At 41.1% G+C, this 24968-nt stretch overlaps 1 pseudogene; it reads left to right on the forward strand.

Moving 5' to 3' along the window:
• The first annotated feature begins 1784 nt into the window (after nucleotides 1–1784).
• Nucleotides 1785–24968, forward strand: part of LOC149235743 (WAT1-related protein At2g39510-like) — a 124024-nt pseudogene continuing 100840 nt past the window's right edge.

A 24968-nucleotide genomic window follows, 5' to 3' on the forward strand; every position in this document is an offset into this window, starting at 1 on the left:
AGAGGAGATCAAAGAACCATGGGCTGCACTTGATGAAGAGAAGAGATCAGAATCAGAGATCGAGAGAGTTCCCTCATGGTTACCATCAAATCCTCCATGTACTCAAGAGAAAGATCAGCAAAAAGAGGAAGATGAGAAGGTCATGATAGAAGGTGACATGAAGAATGATCCAGATCAGCAAAAGGACCATGGATATCAAAGCTATATTGAGATATGGTTTCAGACGGTCACTAAGTTGCAGCGGTACTCTCTTCCTCAGCTATGTTTGATCCCTTCAAAGTCAGATCATTTGGTCTCTGAAATCTGGATAACTGTCAAAGCATGCATTTCAAGCCTCCACATCAGTTTATCTCTAATCTCGATGTGCACATGGCTCCATTGGAAGTATTCTTATACTTGAGAACGATTTTGTTTTTCAAGTAGGGTAGGGTAGAAAAAAAAGAAAAAAAAGAGAAAAAAGAGAAAAATGAAAAAAGAGGAAAATAGAAATCTAAGGTGAAAACCTCCTCGGAGGTGCCTTAGATTGGCTCATTGATTGAAAACCTCCATGAGGTGGTCAATGGGTTGGTGAAAAAAAAGAGAAAAGAGAATAAGATCTCTGGGTGAAAACCTCCCTTGGAGGCGCCCAGGGCAGGCAATTAGGGTGAAAACCTCCATGAGGCGCCCTAGTTTTTTTTCAAAAAAAAAAGAGAAAAAGAAAAAGAAAAATAAATCTAATTTCAATTGAATAATTTCAGGTTGCAGCAATGACATTGCAGGTCAGGAGGATCACTCAAAACAAAGGCAAAGGAGTTTTTGTGCCTTCTAGAGGAAGTTCTATATTTCTACAGGAAACATCCTGTAGAACTTTCAAGCGAGCCAGATTCGATTTTGGAAGGGGATCTAAAGCTTGGAATCCATTGGTTATGCCTGCAAGCATCCATGTTACCATTTCTCACCCTTTTCCATCATCTTTTCCACCTCATTTTGCTTCTCATTGTGCTTCTACAGGAAGTTCCTGTAGAAATTGTAGGAAGCTAGAAATGGATGTTAAAAGGTGGTTTGGCGAACATGGTAGCTTCCTCAAGGGTTCAAAAGTCCTCTTGCAATCTTCAAACTCCTCCTCCATAATCTCCATACCTGCATCACAGCCCAAGCTCAGTTTTTCTTTCCATGCAAAAACTTGCAAAATGCTCTGAAGAGAAAATACATAGAACAAAATTTGTTTTTGCCATAGCTTGAAAACCATGCATCCATTTGAAAAACCGTTTTACAGAGAATTGTATAGGGATGATGGAAACATGCTCGAGCAGTTTCAGGCCATTCCGATGCACGGTTTCCAAGAAATCAGCCTCCATCACCATCAGCCATTTTTTCATTTTCTCCATATCCGTGCATCCGTTTCAAAACCTGTTTCATGGGGATATGCATATGAATGATGGTAACCTACCCAAGCAGTTTCAGCCGATTTCGATGCACGGTTTCTGAGAAATCGATCTCTGAAATCTTCAGCCATTTTCCATTTTTCTCGAAATCCGTGCATCCATTGATCACGATTTTGCTATTGGAGGTGCATCATGATGATAGGAACGTGCTCAGCAAGTTTCAAATCGATCCGATTTACCGTTTGGGAGCAATGGCGAAAATAAGTTCTGGCCCGATGAAAATTCAGCAGCAGTAGCTTGAACGTGCAGATTTGAACGTGGAAACAAATGCCTGGAGCTTAGATCTGGCCAGAGGACACCTGCACAAGAGAAAACAACCAAAAAAATCAGCAGCCAAGCCACATGCAATCACAAAAACAAATGCATGCAGAAAATGAAGGATCTCAGCACTTCACAGCAACCACACACGACTTGCAGGTACGTGACTAAACTCGTTCCTCTATTTGCATGAATGTAATTCGTAAACAGCATGAGCAATGAGATGGTTGGGATTAAAAAATCGGTGGCCAGCTAACTGGCCACCCTCGTCTAGTTCGAACAGCACTCAGTCGGGGAAATCAACACGTGTGCTCAGCCATCTCAAGAAGAAAATTGAAAACAGGTAGTGGTGGTTGTTTAAAATCCAACGTAATTGATGGAAGTGAATACAGGCTGAGAACTACAATTCATAATTACACTACAGTGGGGACCAATGGTTTGCATGGGGCCAACGTGCACTTAGCCAGCTCACCCTCCATCAGTGGAAGCCTCCATAAACAGCCAATCGAACTCATCCTTGAAATGCTCTCACCATTCGCTGATTAATTTGCATTTGCAACATTCTTCGCTGAGATTGCAGTTCAAGTCTACCTGGCCGGCATGAATATCATTACCAGAGTTGCTCTGGATGAAGGAATGAGTCATTTTGTTTTCGTAGCTTACACCCTGGCTGTTGCTACAGTAGTTATTTCTCCTTTTGTTTTTTTCTTGAAAGAAACCAACGCCCTGCAAAGACCTGTGCCATCTTCTGGCAGATCTTTGTGCTTGCACTGGCTGGGTAAGACCACTCTATTTCAGAATTTCTACTTTGCTGGCCTAGATTACACCTCCGCTACATTTGCTTCTACAACGTCAAACCTGGTTCCTGTTGTCACGTTTGGGATGGCCACAGCTTTTAGACTGGAGAAAGTTGATATCAGGAGTAAATATGGCCAAGCCAAAGTTGTAGGAACCATTATATGTGTGGGTGGTGCAATGATTATGACCTTCTACAAGGGCCCTGTTCTCATTAGGCTCAATAGGGTTCTTCATAACACATGGCTGTTTGGAGCACTGATGCTGTTTGCCGGCTGTTTATTTTGGTCTGGATGGCTTACCTTTCAGGCTCCAGTTGTTAAGAAATATCCAGCAGAAATTTCATTAACAGCTCTCACGATGCTGCAAGGAACTCTACAGTGCACTGTGGTGGCTTTAATTTTTGAGCCAAAGGCCTTTGCTTGGAGGCTAAAGTGGGACATTCAGCTTCTCAGCATCATATACTTTGTGAGCACAGCATCTTCGTTTTAATAATGTGCAGAAATTATTAACATCGTCATTGATCATATTGGCCCATAATATGCAGGGAGTATTATGCTTTGCATTTGCCTTCTTTGTACAGACTTACTGTATCCGTCTGAAGGGACCTGTCTTTGCTGCAATGTTCAATCCAACTTCAACCATAATTGTTGCAGTGTTGGAACAGCTAATCCTTCAATTGAAATATTATCTGGGAAGTCTGCTGAGAGCAATTCTAGTAATAGCAGGACTGTATATTGTACTATGGAGCAAGGCAAATGATGACAAGTTGGTGACAAGCCCAGAAAAGCACAACCCTACAGATGTATCCAACAACATCAGTGATTGGAACATTGGCATTAAACCAAGCTGCCAAAACAGAGGGGGACAAAACCACACTAACACCCAGGGAGAAAAGACTACAGAGTAGAATGGAAAGGATTGAAAAAGTCCACGTCAGTGAGGGCACCTCTAAGGTAGCCACAGCCAAGCTGAAAGGAAAATCACCCACATCCAAGCAGGATACAGTGGTGCTGTCTGTTTCTACAGGAATCCAAAACTCAGCTACAGGACTTTCTACAGGAAGTTCTGTATTTTTACCAGAAACATCTTGTAGAAGCCTTTGGGTAGGCTAGAATCAATTATGGAGAGGGATTTGAAGCTTGAAGACTGTTGAGGAGACATGCAACCACTCTTTTCTTCCATCCTCCACTGGTTTCATCTCCTTTCGCCACCCTTCCTACCATCAGGTTGAATATACTTGCACAATCATACCAAAGCTGAGAATTCTTTAGCAAAAGGAGCAAGTAGTGGGAAGAAGCAAAGAAGCATGGTTTCATGACAGAGAACAGGACATCACTTCAGAAGCTTGGCATGACAAGGAGGCCACCAGGGCCATCAAAGATGAGGAGAGAGATTGGTTGCTCAGAGGATGAGCAACACTTTCAGTAGGGGGGTGATGATGAGCCCAAAAAATGGATAATTATTTGGGCTCATTCAACCTCCTAATTTGACTTAATCCACCATTCTCATTAGTTTATTGCATGTTTTTTATTATATTTATGCTAATAGAGTGAATTTGGTTAGTCATTATGCCAACAAGTCTAATGGGTGCTTTGTGTAGCCTTTTTGGTCAACTTGGAGACAAAATTGAAGGTCTTAATGAGCACTAGGCAGCCAAATTCGTGGGAGAACAAGGGAGAGGATTTGTAGGAAGGTGTCCCCTTCATTTATGGGCCCTTACCTCGAACTATCCACCATCAGCTCGGAGTTCAAAGGCCACCAAATCAATCAGCACAAGGGCAGCCAAGCAAGTCAAGTAGGACTGCTGTTAACTACAAGTCTTGGGCAGCCGAGTCCCTAAAGTTTAGGAGGACTGTTGGGGTTCTCAATTTGTATAAATAAGAAGGCTTAGGGCCTCATTTTGGTTAGCTAGTGGTTAGTCATTTTGTAGCTAGTGGTTAGTCATTTCGTAGCTGGTAGTTAGTCATTTCATAATCTTGTTGTAGTCATTTTGTAATTTGATTTTTAGGCAATAGATTAGTTTTGCTGTCAGCTCATTTTTCAAGTTCTCCTTGTGGACAGTTTTGATGTAACTCTTCATTTCTTGATCAATAAAGATGAATCCAGCTTTGCACCAGCTCTAAATCTCTCTTAGGAGGCTGTAGCTCTTGGGGTTGGGCCCATCTCAAGTGCCCAGTACCTCCTTTGTTTACCTTTATGTGTCTTTGTTGCATTCTTAGAATAAAATCTGCTATTTGTATTTAAATCTTGCTTTGTTATTTAGATTTCTTTTGATGGTTAAAGTAGCTTCTCATGGTTAGAATAGATTGGTAGGATAATAACAAGAAAAAGGCTACCAAACACCTTGGATCTCACCTCCCCCTCAGTGGAATCATGAGCTGGGACCAATGTGACTTTGCTGCCAACAAAAACATTGTTTTGCTTTGCCATGCAATTCTTAGTGTTGGAATCCTCTTTTGTAGATGTTGATATTAGTAGTATTTAAATGCTTCAGTTGATGATTTCTTAGTGGCATAAGTTAGTTCATGCATTTCATATCGAATAAACTGCTGTTCATTTCCTTTTGTTGTTACTTAGGTCAGAATAGAGTAAAGTAACTAGGTCATAGGTTTTATAAGTGTTTGTGTGTTCAGTTTGAAATACCACTTGCAGAGTACCTATTACCCTTCCTTACCTGCACATACCCCATCCAACCTACCTGTTTCATCCCTCACTCAGAACCCTTACCTTACATTTACCTCATTCGCTTACTTTGCCATGATTCTCATCTTCTTGTGCAACATCATCTCATCCCTCCTTGAACAAATCTCACCATCTACACCTTCTCCTCAACTCCATTCCCCAAGTCCTGGAACTCTTCACACCCATATTTCACCTCCATACTCATTCCTCCATCTTTCTCCCTCCATCCATGCTCCAAAATCCCATTTCGAAACATCCTGTAGAAGAATTACAGAACATCCTGTAGAAATCCTGAACATCCTGTAGAACCCCTACAGACTTCCTGTAGAAGCTCATAAACACGGTTTCTTGGCAGCCAAACTTTGTGAGACTCTCTAGAAGGGTGTTAGGGACCCCTTAGACCCTCTATGAACCTTCCCAACCTTTCCCAAGCATTTCTCCTCCTTGATCCACCTCTGCACAGTGAAAAACCAGTTAAAAGCACATGCATGATAATTATAACAACTTAATCAAAAATACGAAAAGATGTTTTCTTCAGATAGTGGTAGTCTAGACACATGTATTTTACCTTCATAGAAGTAATGGAATCTCTTTCAGTATTTTGCATGCTCTCCTTTGCGTCAGTAGGACTAGCTGGTAGAATTAGGGTTCGCTAGGGTTTGCGTTTCTTTTTGGCTTTCAGTTTCTTTTTGCAATTAGATTAGCTTCCTTCGAGTTAGCTTTCATCCATAAATTAAAAATCTTCTTCTAAGAGCTCATAGAAGTTGGCTTAAGCTCCTAGTGGACTTGTGCCAGCTGACCAAGTGACAGCTGTGGCAAGAGCTAGTACTTGTGCATACAGCACCATCGCTTCCAAGTTTGTTACGAACTACCGGGTTGATAAAATTAAAGAAGGGAGTTTGAGGAGTTGTAGCATTATTGCTACAATACTGGAGCCCACCAATATCTGGGCAACATGTGTCACCACTCAGGAAGTGCTACATGGCACTAATGACATCATCAATCCCGCAAATCGGTAATCGACGAAGGTAAAAGGTCACAACTCCAATTAAAAGCCTTCGATTGTGATTTGCGGTAAAGAGGCTCCGATAAGGGGGCTAGCCCACAAACACATGGAGGTCCGAAGAACAAAGGGCCAGGCACTAAAGGGGTCAATCCCTCAGATCGACGATCGAACAATTGAATGCCCTCCTCCAATGAAGTCCCTTCTGACTTGCGATTGCGATATGTGAAAGACCCTCCCAGATGTGATAGTTTATGCATCCTGCTTTCTTGAAGTCTCACATCTAGATAAATATGCCAGCGCGATGAAAGGAGGTAAAAAGGCCCTCTCTATCATATTATGATTGTGATACCCCAGGTGGGCCCAATCCTGCAGATCGGTGATCGCAAGGGTCAAGGGGAGATATCAAAGGCAAGAATTATAAACCACCAAGGTGTGGGATTCTACGTAACAAAGGAAACAAACCCCTGGAGGGGAGTCCAAAGGCCCTATCACCCAAGGAATAAACACCTGGTCATAGCCCTCGGTCACATGAAGCAAAAGGGACTGGCGCGGGTTTGAAGGCCTCGTCCTATAAATTCTTTTACTGGAAAATCCAGATGTGGGAACTCCACGACAAAGTAGTGCCCCTTGTGACATGAAATCTGGGTCGACGCTGATTATCTAGTAGCTTGGGAGGACTTGGTTATCTAGCATGGTGCCTCCGTATAGAGGGAAGATGAAGTACTGCCCAGGGGTCCTCTACTTTAGTATTTTGGGATGAAATTGATAGCACCCAATCCCAACATTAAAGGACGAATGTTTCAAGTAGTAAAGGCAGAAGTGATGGGAGTCTGCTGAGTAACACAGGGGGCTAGACCATGAGAAAAATTCAACTTGAAGTAGTTGCGATCACAGGGATGGGCACAAAGATATTTTATTAACATGTTCGTCTCATTGTCAACTGACTTGTTATCCTATAATGGGTTGCCCTTTAATGAGGAAATTAATATTTTGTAATGATTTTGGGCCACAAAGTCTATCCTGGCCGAGACAGCTAATCGGTTTGACAGTTGAGACTCGGCTAAAGATATTTTTTTTGTAATGCATGTTCAAACGCTCCCATCTCCAGATAAATAGGGGGATGTGACACTTTATAAAGGTTTATAAATCCTAAAGAAAACACTACATGTTATTTTTAGACTATATGACTTTATAATATAGATCTTTCAGAATATCAAGTAAATGGTGGTGATTCCCCTTTCGAGTATTGCAGTATGTTATCCCTCTATTAAAACCCATTATGTTCATGTTTCTTCTCTGAATTCATGCAATCGTAGCTGCTATAAATATTTCATACTTCCTCACAGATTCATTTGTATTGAATTATTAATGCAAGTGCCTACATGGGTTATTAAGATATTATCTTTAAAATTACGCTACATGAATCATAGCATTCAGTCTCTCTTTTGTCCATTATATCTACCCGTAACTCAAATAAGTGTAGAAGTTCTTAATAATTCATGCTCTATGTGATGAGTTTCTCTTTCTTCTTATCCTCTCTCATTGCTCTATAAAATCTTATTAAACTGTAAGTCCTTGAACTACTCGACCTCCACCATTTTATGGACATATTTCTATGAATTGCATATGTGAAGAAGCACCAGAAAAACATGACTTATACCTTTTGGATGAATGAACCAACCCATTCCATATATATATATAGATATATATATATATATATATATATATATATATATATATATATATAGTATATATATATATATATATATATATATATATATATATATATATATATATATATATATATATATATATATATGAATGTCTTGAATTTCTTGAGGATTATACGAGACACACAAAATCTAGATGTGCCCAGGCACTAGTCTTGTAAGCAATCCAAGGTTGTCTCTCAGAGCGACAACACCAGGACAATCTCTAAGAAGGTGGTCACCCTTACATAACATGCAAGGGAGTTTAACTTCGTAAGGATGATTGTAATACTTTGTCATACTAGTTGTGTCTGTAGAAATGGTTGCTTGGTTGACCCCCTACTTATTGTGCTTCTTCCTCTTCTTAGCTCCCTGGTTACTATAAACAAGACTTTCACTAGGCAAAGAGGAAGAAAGGGATGAAGAAAAATAGGTGAAGAAGGAAAAGGATCAACTTTAGGATCAATATGAGGTTTGATGTTGTTTAGGTGGAGGAGAACCAGGTTGAGAAGCAGTTTGGATATTCAAAACAATAGGGGTCAAAAACAACCAAACTGGAAAACCAATGATAAATTCTGGGAGGGACAATGTTGCCATAAAGGGAGCACCAATATTTCCAAAAGAAGGAAAAGGACCAAGATTCCCATCAGAGGGTTTCCCTAATAGCTTCCTAACTAGATCTTTAAATTTCACTATTCCAATTCAATTCAAAGCATTAAAAGATGTCAAACCATGCAATGTAATCTATGCATTATTCCCCTAAAAACTATGCAAATGTAATATATGCACAATTTCCTTTCCAATTGTGAAAATTAGAATTCTAACTATGCAAATGTGATCTATGCAAGAGAATTCTTCAAAACAAACACAAGTGGATTCCAATGAAATCAAATGTAATCTTGGATTTCATGAACAGAGGACTCAAACTTAAATTGGGTGAAAATTCCAAAAATCAAAAGAGATGTCACTCATATGATTGACGCTCATACACAATTCAACCCCCCCAGTGATTGAGGGGGGGAATTGTTTTTCAAAAATGAAAGAAAAAATATTCAATTCCACACTAGGGAATTCCAATTTCACACAAAAAACCCTAGATGCAAATGAAATATTTTTTCTTTTCACTGCATTTAATTTTTGAAATGAAGAAAAATAAGATGCAAATGTTGAATTACCAATTCAATTTCACTTTTCATAATGAAGACTAGAACAACAATTCATACAAGCAATCAATGATCAAACGAAGCAGTTTTCAAGTGACCAAATGATAATAAAAAAGAAAATCAAAACCAATTCTTACCAAAGGAACAACACAAATGCAAACCAAACGGAGGCTTTAGAGAGACCACATGACACCCAAGACTCAGGTAAGTTCAGATGGAAGTAGGTTGACCAAAGAGAGGCTCAAAAACCAAGGAAAAATTTATACAAAAACAAGGGCTAACGCTGGTGCAAAAGAGGCACTAGTGCATTGCAATACTGGTACAAAGTGGGCATGGTGACATGCAACACTCTGTCAAAGGCACAGGGGGTGTGTTGGGCTTGGGAAAGAGGATTCTGACACAAAAATTGAAAAAGCATCTCAATGAAATCACTTCCTAGGTTTGTTCTTGGTTAGATGATACAACAAAGGTATTTAAAGGAGGTAATCAAACACGATGGACAAAGATACCACCAAGGGAATGCTTCTCTCCCCAATGGAGTCGCCAATTTTTTATACGGGATCTACAATTGTGGACAAAAGTATCTCCCCTAGTTCGATGGCTAACCTAGAATAACATAGAGACAAGGAATAAAATGTTTTTCCTTAAAGTAAATAGATGATGGAGTGAGGCCTACTTGGAATCATTCACACACTTCTCTCCTTCTACAGCTTGGAAGCTCCAATCCTAGCTCCAATTTCCAAAATTAAAACCTTCACAGTTAGATAACGCAAGCCAAGAAACTACGAGATGTATGCAATATCATCTAAGTACTTCATTCAATGGATCAACATGGTATTGAAATAAGTGAAACAACATCACATATAGGAAAAGAGTGAAGTCATTTCATTACTATAAATGGAAGGAGATTACAACCATAAGTAGCAATTGACCTTGTAGAAGATCTCCTCCAAGTTGTTGACTTGTCCTATCCTTGTCAAAATAAGCACCTCCAATCACCCTAAATGCATGGAATGATGACCACTCACTATAGTACCATAAGGGAAAACTTATTCTCCAAACGCCAACCCCAAAACTAACCAGGTGCTTGTGGAATGAGTTAACTATATAGGAAGGAGAGGTATTTCATGAATTCTTATCCATTTACCATTATGGGGTAAAAGATCCACCTTTTATGGAGGGATAGGATCAAAGGATAAGTGGTGAAAACTCCAATGTAGGGATGGATATGATTTCATGATTTATCCAAGGTAAGTAGTTTTAACAACTTCTGGAAACTCCTGGAAGGTGAAACTTCTAGATTCCCAATCATTCTCTTGGATTTCTAGAACCAACGCAGGTGGAAAGGGGAGAAACCTGCTAGTGAACAACACAAGCCACAGTGGAGCAACTTGCTGGTGAATGCACCCCAAGTAGGATTACAAAGAGATTGGTCCTTAAACTGGGTCAGATGAAGCAGTTTAGGGCTCAAAATTTGGGAAATGAAAGGTACATGTTTAGGTATTTATGCAAGATGGTGACAAGGGGGAATAGGATGTTGATTGATCCCATTAGGAGGCTCACTGATCGAATGTGAGAAAATGGCTTATAAGAAAAAATTCATGCATGACAACAATGGTTGTATAGATAGCCTTAAGAGCTTTAGTGTTATCCTTACACTTTTGTTTCATTCCTTGCAAGAAGACAACTTCTTTATGCATGAAGACAAGTTCTTCATACAAGCTCTGCATTATTTCAACCAATGTCGATATTTCACCTAGTATGGTTGTCTTCAGTTCTTCCAGCTACTTGCATGGGAGCCGCATTTTGAACCTCTACTTGGAGCTATTAAACTTCTTTCCTTGTAGCCTATAAGTTCTTTGCCAACTATTTGTTCTCGGCCATTATATACTTTGTGTTTGACTCTATAGCTCTGGCAAAGGCCAAGTTGGTTGTGGAAATGGCATTTGAATTCCTTCTGGTGTTCTATCACAATCACCCTTTCTCTAATGAATGCATGAGATGCAAGATTGTTCAGAAAATGTTTCTTCCTTGCTTGTACAATCTTATTTTGAAGCTCGTCCTAAGTCAGATTGTACATTTCCATGATCGGACCATCATCAGAGGAACAATTTCCTCTTCCTCACTTGGAGCTAGCTCTATCAGAGGAGCAGGGGGAGATTGAATGGTGACCTAATGAGTGCTCGAAATCAGGTCAACATCTTGGTTCAACTACTCTAGTTCTATCTCTATTTCTTAGATCTTGATCAACTCCTCAATCTCTTGAGTGAGATCCTTATCTTGCATATGTTTTCTATTCAACTTCTTTTCCAACCTGTAATTTTTCCAATTGTTTGTTCTAGGCCATTAAATACTCCATGTTTGAATTTTTAGCTTTGTCGAAGGCTAAGTTGGTTGTGATAATGGAATTTGGATTCATGCTATTGTCTGTCACAATAGCCCTTTTTCTAATGAATGCATGAGATGCAAGATCACCTGGAAAATGTTTCTTCCTTGTACAATCTTCTTTCGAAGCTCATTGCAAGTCATATTGTACATGTCCATGACTAGACCCTCATCAAGAGGAACAATTTCCTCTTCCTCACTTGGAGCTAGTTCTGTTAGAGGAGGAGGGGGAGACTAAATGGTAACCTGCTGAGTGGTTAGCATTAGTTCAACATATTGGTTTAAATTCTATGGTTCCAACTCCAAGTATTGGTTCTTGATCCACTCCTTAATATCTTAAGCAAGCTCCTTTTCCTGCATCTGTTTTATCTCCTCCTCTAGATGTTGGTTCTGCTCTTGTTATTCATACTATCTCAGTGTGGCTTCTTCTTCTTCTAATCTTTGCCTTTATTCTTCTTCTTACTTCTGCATTTATTCCTCCAGTCTCCTCTACTCTTGTTATTCCCTCTGCTTATATTCTACTTCCTACATCCATTGTTTCCTTTTCTTCTCTATTGTTATGGTTGCTTTAAGAATGATTAGATCTGCTTTCATCTTGTGGATTTTCTCTCCCTGGAATGTGTGCAACTTTCCTCTTGCCCTTCTCACTCACTAGGTTTCAAATTTTCATTGGTGTTGCCTCTGGAGGGCTTTTCTTTTGCAGAGTAACCTAGGATGTTCCTATGAAGTTGACTGACTTGCAGGACTTGGATGCATTATAAAAGATTTTCCATGCTTCCTCCTCAGGTCTATGAAAGGTCACACTTGGCCACTGACAATGAATCCTCGCACAGTGGTCTTTACAAAAATTCCTTGGATCATACTGTTGTGGGGAAAAATGCCTATGTAGGACGATCCTATCCACCTAAGGTGTGACAGTGCCTTAGCAACAAACAGAGACAGCTATTCTAGTATTCTTCCTTTATGAATTAAGAATGAAGAGAGATGGATGGACTAACCGGTGTCTTCTGTTTGTCCCTCGATCCAGTTTCTCTTCTCTTCGGGAGTTCCCAGCTACTTGCCTTCTCGCTCGCCCAGCTTCAACAGGTCTCTGCAAGATTACAAGAGAAGAACACTACACAAAGACATAGATTCATAATCATAACTAGTTCAGGATTAGAAGTAAACTAAACATACTAATGCAATCATACATCAAAGATACATCAGTATATAGGAGAAACCAAGATAGCTTTATTGATGAATAACAAGGTTCAGGAAGAGATACAACCCAGAGGGCTCCAATCCAGCATCTCCTTCCCAGCAAAATGGAATTCCTATCTTCACCTCCCTTCAAAGCATTAAGCACCCAATGATTCCAATCTCAAACCAACAGCAATTCTTTGCAATAACAAAATTCCAGCCTCTAGATCTCATGGAGGAGAGATCCATATATAGATGTTTGGAGAGAGGATGAGTCAGCTTGAGATCTGACTAGTGTCCTCTCCCTCTGTCAGTTCTTGATTCCACTTGGAGGTTCTTGCTTCCACTTGGAGATTTGGAACCTCTTACTCATCATAGTCGAATTCCCTGAGGCAAGTGTCACTGAGGAAGATTTTGGAAGCTTCCTGGGTTTTGACACCTTGTGGAATGAACTTGCCACATGTCAACTCTCGCTCAGCGCAGGTAGCCAGTGTTGGCTTTGACATTCAGCGCAGACAGCTAGTGGAGCCACTGAATTGATCCTGAATTGACTTGTTTTTGAGCAGTTTCTGGTGGAGAACTTCTGTGAATTGATGTGGTTTGTTAGCCTTGTTCCTCTAGGGGTAGGAACAACATGTTTAGGGACTTTGGATCCCTTAGATTATGGACATTTCATGCTCAATGCTGTAAGGCACAAAAATGTCTATAACAGTTGCCCCCTAAAGTATGAGGCCGTTTATCGGGTGAAATGCTTTATCCAGGAGGATCCGAAGTTCATCCAATGCTGGGAGGAGACCTGTAATAAGATACAATACAATACATTATTTTTCATATTGCTTTCATGATCTAGCTGAGGCGGGCATTCCCATGCTCAGCTTTATAAATTCATTTTTTGTACATAGAACAGACAATCGTCTGATGGTAGACTGATAATTTTGATGGAATTATCATCCTTTGGGTAGGATGATCATCTGCTGCAATGATGTACATGTCAAATGTCTTTATCTTTCCTGAATATATATCGCAGCCCAGATGGATGAAACTAGATCCGGGGTCTTCAAACTCATTCGATCTTCACTCTAAGTACAAGTCGATCCATGTGAGAAATGTTCTGAAGTCGAACATGGAAAGACATCGCTTGATTACCGGTCAATGAGGTAAACCGTTAACAAGCGCGAGAGGAATCACCGATAATGATAATGACCCTCAAGGTACTGCAGTACAATTCACGTGGTGTGAATAAAGGACTTGGCGTCGAACACCACGCAAAATATTTTGGTCGAAGGTCATTGATGTATACCTGTCGCCGGAAGTGAGAAACTTTCCACTGAGGCATGAAAGCTTCAAAGTACTGAAGGGGTTGTTCCTAGATCAACTTCTTGGATAATGAGCTGATGTCAAAAAGAAGCGATCCGTCAAAGGAGGGCCTTAATGAATCCCACATCAGTGACACGGAACGGAGCTAATGATTTTGATGGAGGTGAAAACGATCTGTGACATATGATTCAGGGTGGCGGTCATGAAAGGATGAAGGATAATGTATGGCAGTGGATGGGACACGGTTGACTTCTCTGAATGACTTCTCTTGAACATATGGCGACACTGATGTGATGGATCGGTAGCATTACCCCAAATATGGATGGTATGGCGAGACCATGGTGATGTGACCGGTGAATGAAACAACCCAACCCGATTGTGGTACGGAGGAAAAGTGTCATGTTCAAGAGCGACTTGCTACCATCAAAGTTTTCTTGAGTTTCTCCCAATTTTTCCCCAGTCATTGCTGACCAGTACCTCTTTATTTTTGTCAAGCTTGAGGAGGATAACATATGCTTGTTCTATAACCTGCCCTTCGGGCAAGCCCATCGCTATGTTTTAACGAGCCTAGCGATAGTGAAACTCGTTCTCGTCTAAAGACAAGTTTGTCGCTATTCAATGATTTTAACGAGTCTAACGACAAAGATAACTCGGTCCTTTTCATTTTTAGAGAGTCTGAAAAGGTACATAAAGTTAACTCCAAAAGTCCTTTTTCGTCATCTAATCCCTTAAGTCCGAAAAAGTATAAAACAATACAGAAGGGATGATTTTTCGATAGTTTTAACGAGTCGAACAAAACAAGCGCTCGATCTTTTTGTGCAATAATCCCTCAGGTCCAAAAAGATTAAAATCTAGAGGAGGGCTAGCTCTTCCTGTCCCTTTAACGAGCTGGAAGGCCAAGGACTCTACAATATTTTCATATTTTACGAGTCAGATGAAAAGAGCTTAAAGAAGACTCGTCTTTTTGAGGAACGAGTGATAAACAGGGTTAGCAGCTGATTCCAGGTACAGGTTGGAATTTTCCAATCACGACAGTGTCACAAGGATGGCTAGGTGAAATCACTCTTCGCAGCTGTTCCTCAAAATGGGTAAACAATCATATGGAGGTGAACGATCGGCCAAATGAAAAGTGGAGGTGACGGTGTAAACACGACCAAGGCTTTAATGGCTGATAAGGTTACATTCACAGTGGTTATTTACCGGGTAGTGGTTCATTTTTTATTTTAAAATGAGCTTGAACGCTGGTGGAAACACTTGCTCATTGCTTATGTTTATTTTTTAACGAGCATGAAGTCTGCGTTAAAACTGCTCGGATCTTGCGTTTATTTTTTAACGAGCATGAACTGTGTGCTAAAACTGCTCGAATAACCCAGTCATATGATAAGAGTGTCTCATTGAGATTCTATTTTTTATGGAGCTTCATCTCACAAATCTTTGCCCGGATCCTTTCGTTATGCAAGTTCGGAAACGACTAATCCTACGAGTTTAAAGGGTTAGACCTACAGGTTTAAAGGGAGGACCTAAAAATTTAAAAAATAAATAGCCGCCCCTTGCTTGCACTCCAAAAGGTTTGCATGCCCCCAGGCATAAAGTATGATTTCAAGGTTACCTCTACTTGATTTCCGTCAAAACATTTGTTTCACCGAGAGAGGCCTACCTCTTTCAGGTTACCCAAAGATTGTCTCGTTAATATTTCAAACAAAACACTTCCTCGGCAATGTCTACCGAAATAGACAGAGGTGAGCGACGTAGCCCGCCAACTCACATAACTTTGACAAAAGAATCTTATTCTAGAATAACCCCTCTTCCTAGACGGACGGGGTACAGACTAGTCACATTCTCCCACGGAAACCTACTCTATACCCAAAGTTTCCCTGCCGAAGCAGACCAGGACGCATGCCCCCTGGGTTCCAGTCATATCCTCTCGGATTACTCGCGCTCATCAGGAGGACGGACCGTGGGTTGAGACACTTCTTGCGTGAATAGACCATTTAGGGATGGTACATGACTATTTGCGATGCGTGATCCGGGAAATGAAAGTTGGTCCACGAGCTTGACCACTCTTCCTTCGTGCGGAAAACACATTACTCTAAAGAGTGAGGAGACGATGGCTCCCATGCAATATATATAGTCTCGTCCAAGGAGTAGGTTATAATCCAAGGGTCCTTGAACGACCATCACATTCATTTGAACGGTCTTCCCTTTCAATGTGATGGGCACATTGGGGAGGATCCCTAAAGGTCGACTGGTTCCTTTATCAAAGCCTGATAGATTTATCATTTCAGGCAAAAGCGTTGGCGAACCAAGCGCTTTCCAAGCAATAGAGGAAAGGATACTCACAGATGCCCCCTCATCAATAATAGTGCCAGCCATTACCATTCTATATATTTGAACGATAATTCTGAATGGTATACTGGCTGGCAACCAGGGTCTGCCTAGTTGGTTCCAGTCGAACGAGACAACTAGGTTGCTTGGTGGTGGGACCGAATAGACGGCCGGATATCGCTCTGACGAACTTCCTTCCTGCGATAAAGGAATGGGGGCATTACCCCCTTGTTCATCGAAGTCAGTGTTGATGAAGAGAATTTGGACGGTGTCGTCTTTATTCTCCTCTGTGATGGTATCATTCGAAGATAGAGCCTCTGAAGGCAAAACCGGGTCAACTGCCGCCTCAACCTTTTGACTTTCGTCAGGTATGGATTCAGACGGTTCATCTCCAATGATAGGTGCTTCGGCTGACCACCTGAGCGGGCCGGCCGGGTTCTCAACTAGTGAAGGACTTGGCAGGAGTTTTTGATATCCAGGAGGAAGTTGCGCTCGTAAAATCGAGCGATCTTCCAAAACTCTTTTTGCCTCATCTAAGAAGGGACAATGGTGGATGGAATGATCACCTTCACACAGTTTGCAGGGAAATCTAGCTTTCCCTCTCTGTCCTGTGGCTTCACTTCCACTAGTCGACGGTGTGCTGTCAACATGGCTATCAGAGGTTGACGCCACCGAATTGTGCAAACGGGGAGACCAGTCCCTTAGTATCTGAGGGATGCAGGGACAATCTCTGTGGAAGTGGTCTCCCTTGCATATGACACATGGCGATTTAGGCCTGGTCAGTGCTGTGTGTGGATTTTTGTCAGACGACACTTGTTTGCCCCCAGTCGCTTTTGGCTCCTTCTTCTTCTTCTCTTTCTTCTTCTTTTCCTTCTTCTCCTTAGGAACTCGGTTTTTTGTTTTACCAGTTCCGTTAAGCGAAGAGGAAGGAGGAGAGGAAGAATTATATGAAGTAGAAGGCTGGTGGGTAACTCTGGTCTGGTCTAACTGTTGACTCGACTGTTCAGGAATCGTGGTGTTCTGAACGACATTGGTTGAAAAGAGCCAGAACGGCAGGCCAATTGTCAGTCCTGGAAGCGACAATGTGGCCATGTGGGGCGCACCAACATCTCCCCAAGAGGAGACGGGACTAGGATTTCCACCAAGGGGAATTCCTTGGTTGGTGTGCTCCATCTTTTCAACCTAAAGATCAACGCGGGAATAAAGGGTGATTGTTCCGTTTAAAATAAATTTTTAACGACGCTTTAGACACAACTTGATTTTTCACTTTTAAAGAGTCGAGAAAAAGCTAAAGATGACTCTAGTCTCCTTCGATGTTTTAACGAGCCCGAAGTGACAAATGCTCGGATGGACTTTTTCTGTTATAGAGTCTGAAAAAGGCCAAAAGAAACTGCTCTGGAGTTCTAGGCAGAGGGTGTGCCAAACTTTTCGCAAAACCGCAGAATACTTTTTAGGGTACGGGCGGTCGATCTTCCTGAATGTTGTGTTCAGTGCATTGCGATCAGTAGGGCGGCCGACACGGCTTCCTAAGGATAAAGGTTAAATTCCTATAGGGGTCTCCCAATATATACGCGACGGTACGTGGGAGCACAATCTGTACTGGCGCTATCGTCCCTCAGGAGGAATCACCCACCTTCAACGAGATCGACAGTCACCAGGCTTTACGACACCGGAACACGTCTCTAGCCTAGACCTCTATGTTGTGCGTTATGTTGCAAAGCGTTGTTAAGTTCATTCAGTTTATTTTAAGTTGATCTTTTTAGAAGTTTTCCTTTCTGGATCACCACGAGATGTATGATACAATTCCTAAATGCAGTCTAAAGATGATAAGCAAGCTTTATATCTTTTCAACTTTGAAAATCCTAGCTACTAAGGGAAAAGAAAGACACCATCTTTTCTCAAAGAGCAATCAGCACACTCTAATGCACTTTTCCTAAATCAAACATGCAAACTATCAAGATGCAAATGCACAATGCAGGTGTTTGTTTTCCGCTTTCTTAGTATTGATGCCTACAAAGAAAGCTTTTTGTACAACTTTGAATTTGCTTTTAAATGACAAATACAAACAAGTTTACTTTTTCGAAATCAGAAAGGGTAGAAGAGAATACAACACTTTATGACTTTCGAAATGAACACTTGTTTCGACACTTAAAAGAGACAAACTCAAACCAATAAGCAAAAGCAAATGTATAATCAACTGTAAACAGCCAATGAACTCTCTCCTAAGATCACAATCAACAGATCTGAATCAAGGGCTACAGGATGATTATTTCACTCATGCAAAGGAAAACTGTAAATGACGCCACAAACACATAAAAACACTCACAGTCTTTTTGTACAAAAGGAGGCGGAATTTAAGCAGAGAAAAGGAGTTATCAGACTGGTACCTATGCTGGTTACAGGCTACAAAAACCAGAGATCAAAACAGGGCAAAACAGAGCAGAGAACCCCAGCTGCACAAGGCCAAACTGGATCAGCGCAACCTCAACACAGGGGTTTTGACATTCAGCGCAGGTGGCCTTCACGGGACCTGCGTTGAAATGTAGAATCCCTTCACAGGGGTCGCGCTGAAGGAGAAACGAGAGTTTCTCACTGGGTTCTGGGTCACAGATTGCTGATTAATCTACTGTTTCAGGCCAAATAAAAGCAACAAGCAAGGTGCAATCAAAGGGATGCTTTGAGGGGGTACTAAGATCTATCACAAAGGATCATCAAATCGTTTGTGAGTCCATTGTTCAGATCATAGACAAATCCAGTGATTGGATCAAAGCAGCAACTGTCTACTTTGCATCTGAGAATAGCAGAAGCAGTTCGATTGTTGCTGTTGAGTCTATGAAACAAACAATGATAGAGACACAAATAAAATGACTAAAACAAATCTCCCCAGCGGAGTCGCCAATTTGTTGTGGGGAAAAATGCCTATGCAATACGATCCTATCCACCTAAGGTGTGACAGTGCCTTAGCAACAAACAGAGACAGCTATTCTAGTATTCTTCCTTTATGAATTAAGAATGAAGAGAGATGGATGGACTAACTGGTGTCTTCCGTTTGTCCCTCGATCCAGTTTCTCCTTCTCTTCGGGAGTTCCCAGCTACTTGCCTTCTCGCTCGCCCAGCTTCAACAGGTCTCTGCAAGATTACAAGAGAAGAAGACTACACAAAGACATAGATTCATAATCATAACTAGTTCAGGATTAGAAGTAAACTAAACATACTAATGCAATCATACATCAAAGATACATCAGTATATAGGAGAAACCAAGATAGCTTTATTGATGAATAACAAGGTTCAGGAAGAGATACAACCCAGAGGGCTCCAATCCAGCATCTCCTTCCCAGCAAAATGGAATTCCTATCTTCACCTCCCTTCAAAGCATTAAGCACCCAATGATTCCAATCTCAAACCAACAGCAATTCTTTGCAATAACAAAATTCCAGCCTCTAGATCTCATGGAGGAGAGATCCATATATAGATGTTTGGAGAGAGGATGAGTCAGCTTGAGATCTGACTAGTGTCCTCTCCCTCTGTCAGTTCTTGATTCCACTTGGAGGTTCTTGCTTCCACTTGGAGACTTGGAACCTCTTACTCATCATAGTCGAATTCCCTGAGGCAAGTGTCATTGAGGAAGATTTTGGAAGCTTCCTAGGTTTTGACACCTTGTGGAATGAACTTGCCACATGTCAACTCTCGCTCAGTGCAGGTAGCCAGTGTTGGCTTTGACATTCAGCGCAGGTAGCCAGTGTTGGCTTTGACATTCAGCGCAGACAGCTAGTGAAGCCATTGAATTGATCCTGAATTGACTTGTTTTTGAGCAGTTTCTGGTGGAGAACTTTTGTGAATTGCTGTGGTTTGTTAGCCTTGTTCCTCTAGGGGTAGGAACAACATGTTTAGGGACTTTGGATCCCTTAGATTATGGACATTTCATGCTCAATGCTGTAAGGCACAAAAATGTCTATAACAATACGGATTGAAGTACAAACAGCCGAATGTGAATTTATCTATTGCCTTTCCTTCGGTGTCTATGAATTTTAAGTTCTTGATTTCGTAAAATCCGATATGCATAGGAGGAGCAGGCCAAGGTGATGTCTTCTTCCTATGCAAAATTGCTGACAACCCTTTGGAGAGATGGCAAACAACTTATTACATGACTAACTTATCGGTGACATACCTTGGTAAAATATGCAGAGATTTTTGTCCACCAAACACTCTGAGGAAAGTTCCACCTGGCGAGGTAATCCAATATGTTATCTCTGACACTGCTTTCATTGCCCCACGTGACATGAAAAGTGGTTCTTCCTCAAATATAAACTTATACAATGGAATGAGGAAGTGATCAATCATCTTTTCCATTACTCATCTATGGCCGCACTTCGAAGGCAACTTGCAGTAGATGTGCACGGTAGACTCTCTTGGTGTCCAGGTCCAATTCGTGTCAAGAAATGAATTGTGAGTGTATATTACATCCAGTAGATAGGCACACATGTAAAATATATGTTTCTTTCCCTTGGGATGATTAAGGGCATTAACTACATGGATCTTCAGTTATTAAGACAAAAAGTCTTACCAGTTGAATGTTCTTCCTTTGTTCACAACCTAGTTTAGTAACAATTCCCACCCTTGAGGGAAGGTCTCAGAGCTTTGTTGACCATAGATTATGCAACATAGAACTATCTAGAGTTGATAGGCCCTCTTGATATATTTTGTCTTATAGTTGTTGCTAGGTATCTAACGGAACTTTGTTGGTTCTCTCACCCAGCTTTTGATAATGTCCTTTTTGCTCAAGTAGTTGGTGGAGGCATAGAAGTAAGAATCCATGAGTGATTTCGGCTTTGGTAAATGGTACATGAGATGATAATCTAGTGCTAGAAAAGAAGCAAGACTTTGTCTACTAGCATTGTTCAGATTAATGGTTTTTGGATCTGTATGAGCCAATATCCAACTCACAATGTGTGCACATGGGAAAGTTAGTGATCAGGTGCTCAATATTTAGCTCAAAAATAAAAGTTCTCAGAATGGCTCGAAACCTAAATGAATGCATCTGACTTGGCAAAACTATCCCAACGCAACTCATTTCACCGAAAACCAAGTTGGTATGAGGAATATATTGCGTTTTTGTGCTTTGGCAAACATTAGACTTTTTTAAAAGAAATGTGTACAGTCACTGCATAGTCAACAGTATTTACTACTAATGTGGTAGGTGACTAGGCAAGGTCAACGGATGGTCAACTCTCAATCATAGCTCACCAAGTGTCAGATGGTGGTTGGTTTGTAGGTGGTGACATGGCAAGTTTTGATTCGTTGGAGGTGGACCAATGAGGAGGGGACAAGTAGCAAGCCTAGAGGCTGCCACATCTCCTTCCTCAAAGGTCGGTCATCGATGCACAATAGTGGAAAAATTATGGGGCAGGTCGGAAGAGTCAAACCCGTGGCCTCACCCCCACATTACCCACAACATACCGTTACATTACACATTGGAACTTAACATATAATGGATATCATATGTATTTAAAGTTATAACGTGTTATGGTTGGAGGTTAGGAGGGATAGCCCTACCATGTGAACGCTCCTTGGTGGCAATGGTTGCGGCTATCCAACTATTAGCTCAAACGGTAACAAAACCACTAGACCAATGGCCAACACTCCGTAACTGCGACAAGTGTTTGCCTTCACGAAACCATCAAGCAAACAATTATATAACCATGTTGATAATGTAACTAACCGCCAATCCAAACCATAACATGTGTCCACTACCACGAAGCGAAGGGTTAAGGCTAACAGTTAACCTAATCGTGTCATTTAAATGTGTGGTGTTAGTGAAAATCTCAAAATAATATTTAATTAATCCAGTTTAACATTAATTAAACCTCCAGTTTAATTTGGCGGTGTTTTGGTGGACCCTCTAAATTCGGCGGAAACTCCAAGTTTAGTGAAGTTAACTAGAGTTCCTCCAATTTTAATGGAGGTTTTCTAGGAGAAAGTAGTTTTGGTCATAACTGGAGCAAAATTCGATAAAATGAATCTCAGAATGTCTGGTTATTTTTTACTTTAGTAGTCCTGAGTGTCTCAACTCTGGCCCTGCCATCTCCTTCATTTGAATCATGCCATGACGATTCTAAGGTTAACCCCTCGCCTTCTTCCCCTCTTTCTTCACCTTCCTCTTCTACTTCACTTGGTGAAAGTTTCAAATCTAGTAACCAGGAGGCTAAGAAGAAAAATAAGAGGATGACAAAGAAAAATTCAACTAAACGAGAGGCCGACCTTCTGAATGTTACTCCAAATGTACCTCTTATCTTCAAAAATTTTGCACCCTCACGGAAGGTCAAATTCCCTTGCAAGATGTGCAAGGGTGACCATCTCCTTCGAGACTGTCCTGGCATTCCCAGAGTCTTAGAGGTATGGTCTCAAAATCCGGGTCAACCATCCTCATCAAGCTCTAGAGATCATGTCGATGCTACGCTCTTGGCTAGCGATGGTAAGAAGAATGGGAAGATTAGATTTTCTTGTAGGTTATGTGAAGGAGAGCATCCTCTTTACCTTTGTCCTCTTATGGATAAAGCTTCCAAAGTTTTGGAGAACTTGGCAGTTCCTCAATCCCAACTCCCTATTGGTTATCAGAGGCTTTCTTCTGACCGTCCCCAGTTGGTACAGAGGTTGACTTAGATTCATCTCTTACCCACCCTGCTCTTCCCAAGCCTGACTCTCTAATGTCTATTCTCGACCAATCATTGGTCGAAGAGAGTGTCGACCTAGTTTCAACACCAGTTGTTCACTCTATTCCGGAAGAGCATAATGATCATACTGCTCATGTTCTTCTCATCTCATCAGATTCTCATGAATCCAAGAGTGACCCTCCTGTCCCATCTAATCAGGAGAGTCCTACTTCGATTCCTGCAACGCATGGGGGCAATCATACGATACCCCCACCATGTAGTTCTGTCGTTTCCTTCAATTGGAGTCACTTGACTACTTTCTGCCTCCCATCTTATGTGCCTTTCCAGATCATAGTACACGCCTATAATATGGTAATACCCGGCACTCTCTTGGATGAAGGTGTGTCTGTTAGCCTCGTGTCTTCCGCTACTTGGAAAAATTTGGGCTTCCCACAGCTTGTGCCTATCACCCAGAATCTGTTGGCTTTCGACAGAGGAACCAGTCAACCCTTAGGGATCCTTCTGAAGTTCCCTATTACTTTGGGAGGTAAAACCATCTATATAGATGTGATGGTCATCCAAGGTGCATTGGATTTCAATATTCTCCTTGGCCACGACTATATTTATGTCATGGGAGCTCTTGTTTCTACGCTTTGCCGTGCAGTTTGTTTTCCACATGACGGAAGAATTATGACTATTGATCAATTGTCGTTCTTTGGCCACTAGGCACCTCCTTTGCAACCATCATCCCCTATCGGCTCTTGTTTCCCAGTAGTACCTTCCCCAGCATAGGTCAATTATGTGGCTACCTGTTCTGCCTCCATTGATGATCACACAGATGGTCTCGTACATCATGTACTGGGGGCATTAGAACCCAATATTTCGTTAGTACTAAATGACATGTATTCCTCCCAGAGCATGGTCCTTTCGTCTAGTGAAGACCTCTTGGGGGCCATGTTCTCATATGATCCATGAACAGATGTACAAGGATAGTTATTCTTGTGTCAACCTCGTTAAAAAGTGAAACAAGGAGTCTTGAGGATAGTTCCTAATCTTGTGTCAACCTTGTTAAAATATGAAACAAGGGTTATGAGGAGAGTTCTTGGTCTAGTGTCAACCTCATTACAAAATGAAATAGATGTACGAGGATAATTTCTTCCTATATCAACCTCGTTAAAAAATGAAACAGATGTACGAGGAGATTTCTTGGTCTTGTGTTTCCCTCTTTAACAAATAAAACAAGGGTTTGAAGCATAGTTCCTTGTCTTGAGTCACACTCGTTACAAATGAGACATGGGTTCCGAGGAGAGTTCTTGGTCTGGCATCAACCACGTTAAAAAATGAAATAACTCCCTTTTCCAAATCGATTCTTTGATTAAGATCTCGTAAAATCTGAGTCGAGTCTTTCCAAGATCTTGAAAGTGAACCTTCATTCCATCCACCTAGTTGAATGCAATGAAGCTTTGGGGGAATGTACCTCTATTTGAGACATTATTCTGAGGGCATGTGAACTTATAGCAAGCATAGTTTTTCATTTCAAGCTTGTGTAAACATGAAACCAAATCCGAGCAGAGTTCTCCATGGTCCAAGCTTGTGTAAAAATGAACCCATACCCAATTTACATCTCGTGATTGTCATTCTCATCCGCTAATTTATGCTAGATGACCCTTGGTTGTTTCATTCCATCGTCATCATCTCTTTGGAAAATTGTATGTTTTCACTTGGTTGTTTGTCCTTTCCTAAGGGACCGTAGCGTTGAGTGGTTTTATTAGCCAGTCTCTTGACCATTATGTGTTTTCAGTAGTTCTACCATTATCGTAACCAGTTTCTACCCTTTATACCACTCATTCCTCCAAGACGAGTATCCTTTAAGCTCTTTTCTGACTCCTAAAAAATGAAAATATTGCCGAGTATTTTTCCCTTGTAACTCGTAAATGAAATAAAATGGGAGGTCTTCTTTCAAGCTCTTTTCTAACCCTTTTAAAAATGAAAAGATCACTAAGCTCTTGTCGCTTTGAACTCGTTAAAGGGTGTAAAGTGTCATCTACCCAGTATATGTTTACCCCTTTTT

Source organism: Pinus tabuliformis, chromosome 8 (assembly GCF_031772625.1).
Source record: "Pinus tabuliformis cultivar Carrire ecotype Pingquan chromosome 8, CPIR1, whole genome shotgun sequence".
Classification (NCBI taxonomy): domain Eukaryota; kingdom Viridiplantae; phylum Streptophyta; class Pinopsida; order Pinales; family Pinaceae; genus Pinus; species Pinus tabuliformis.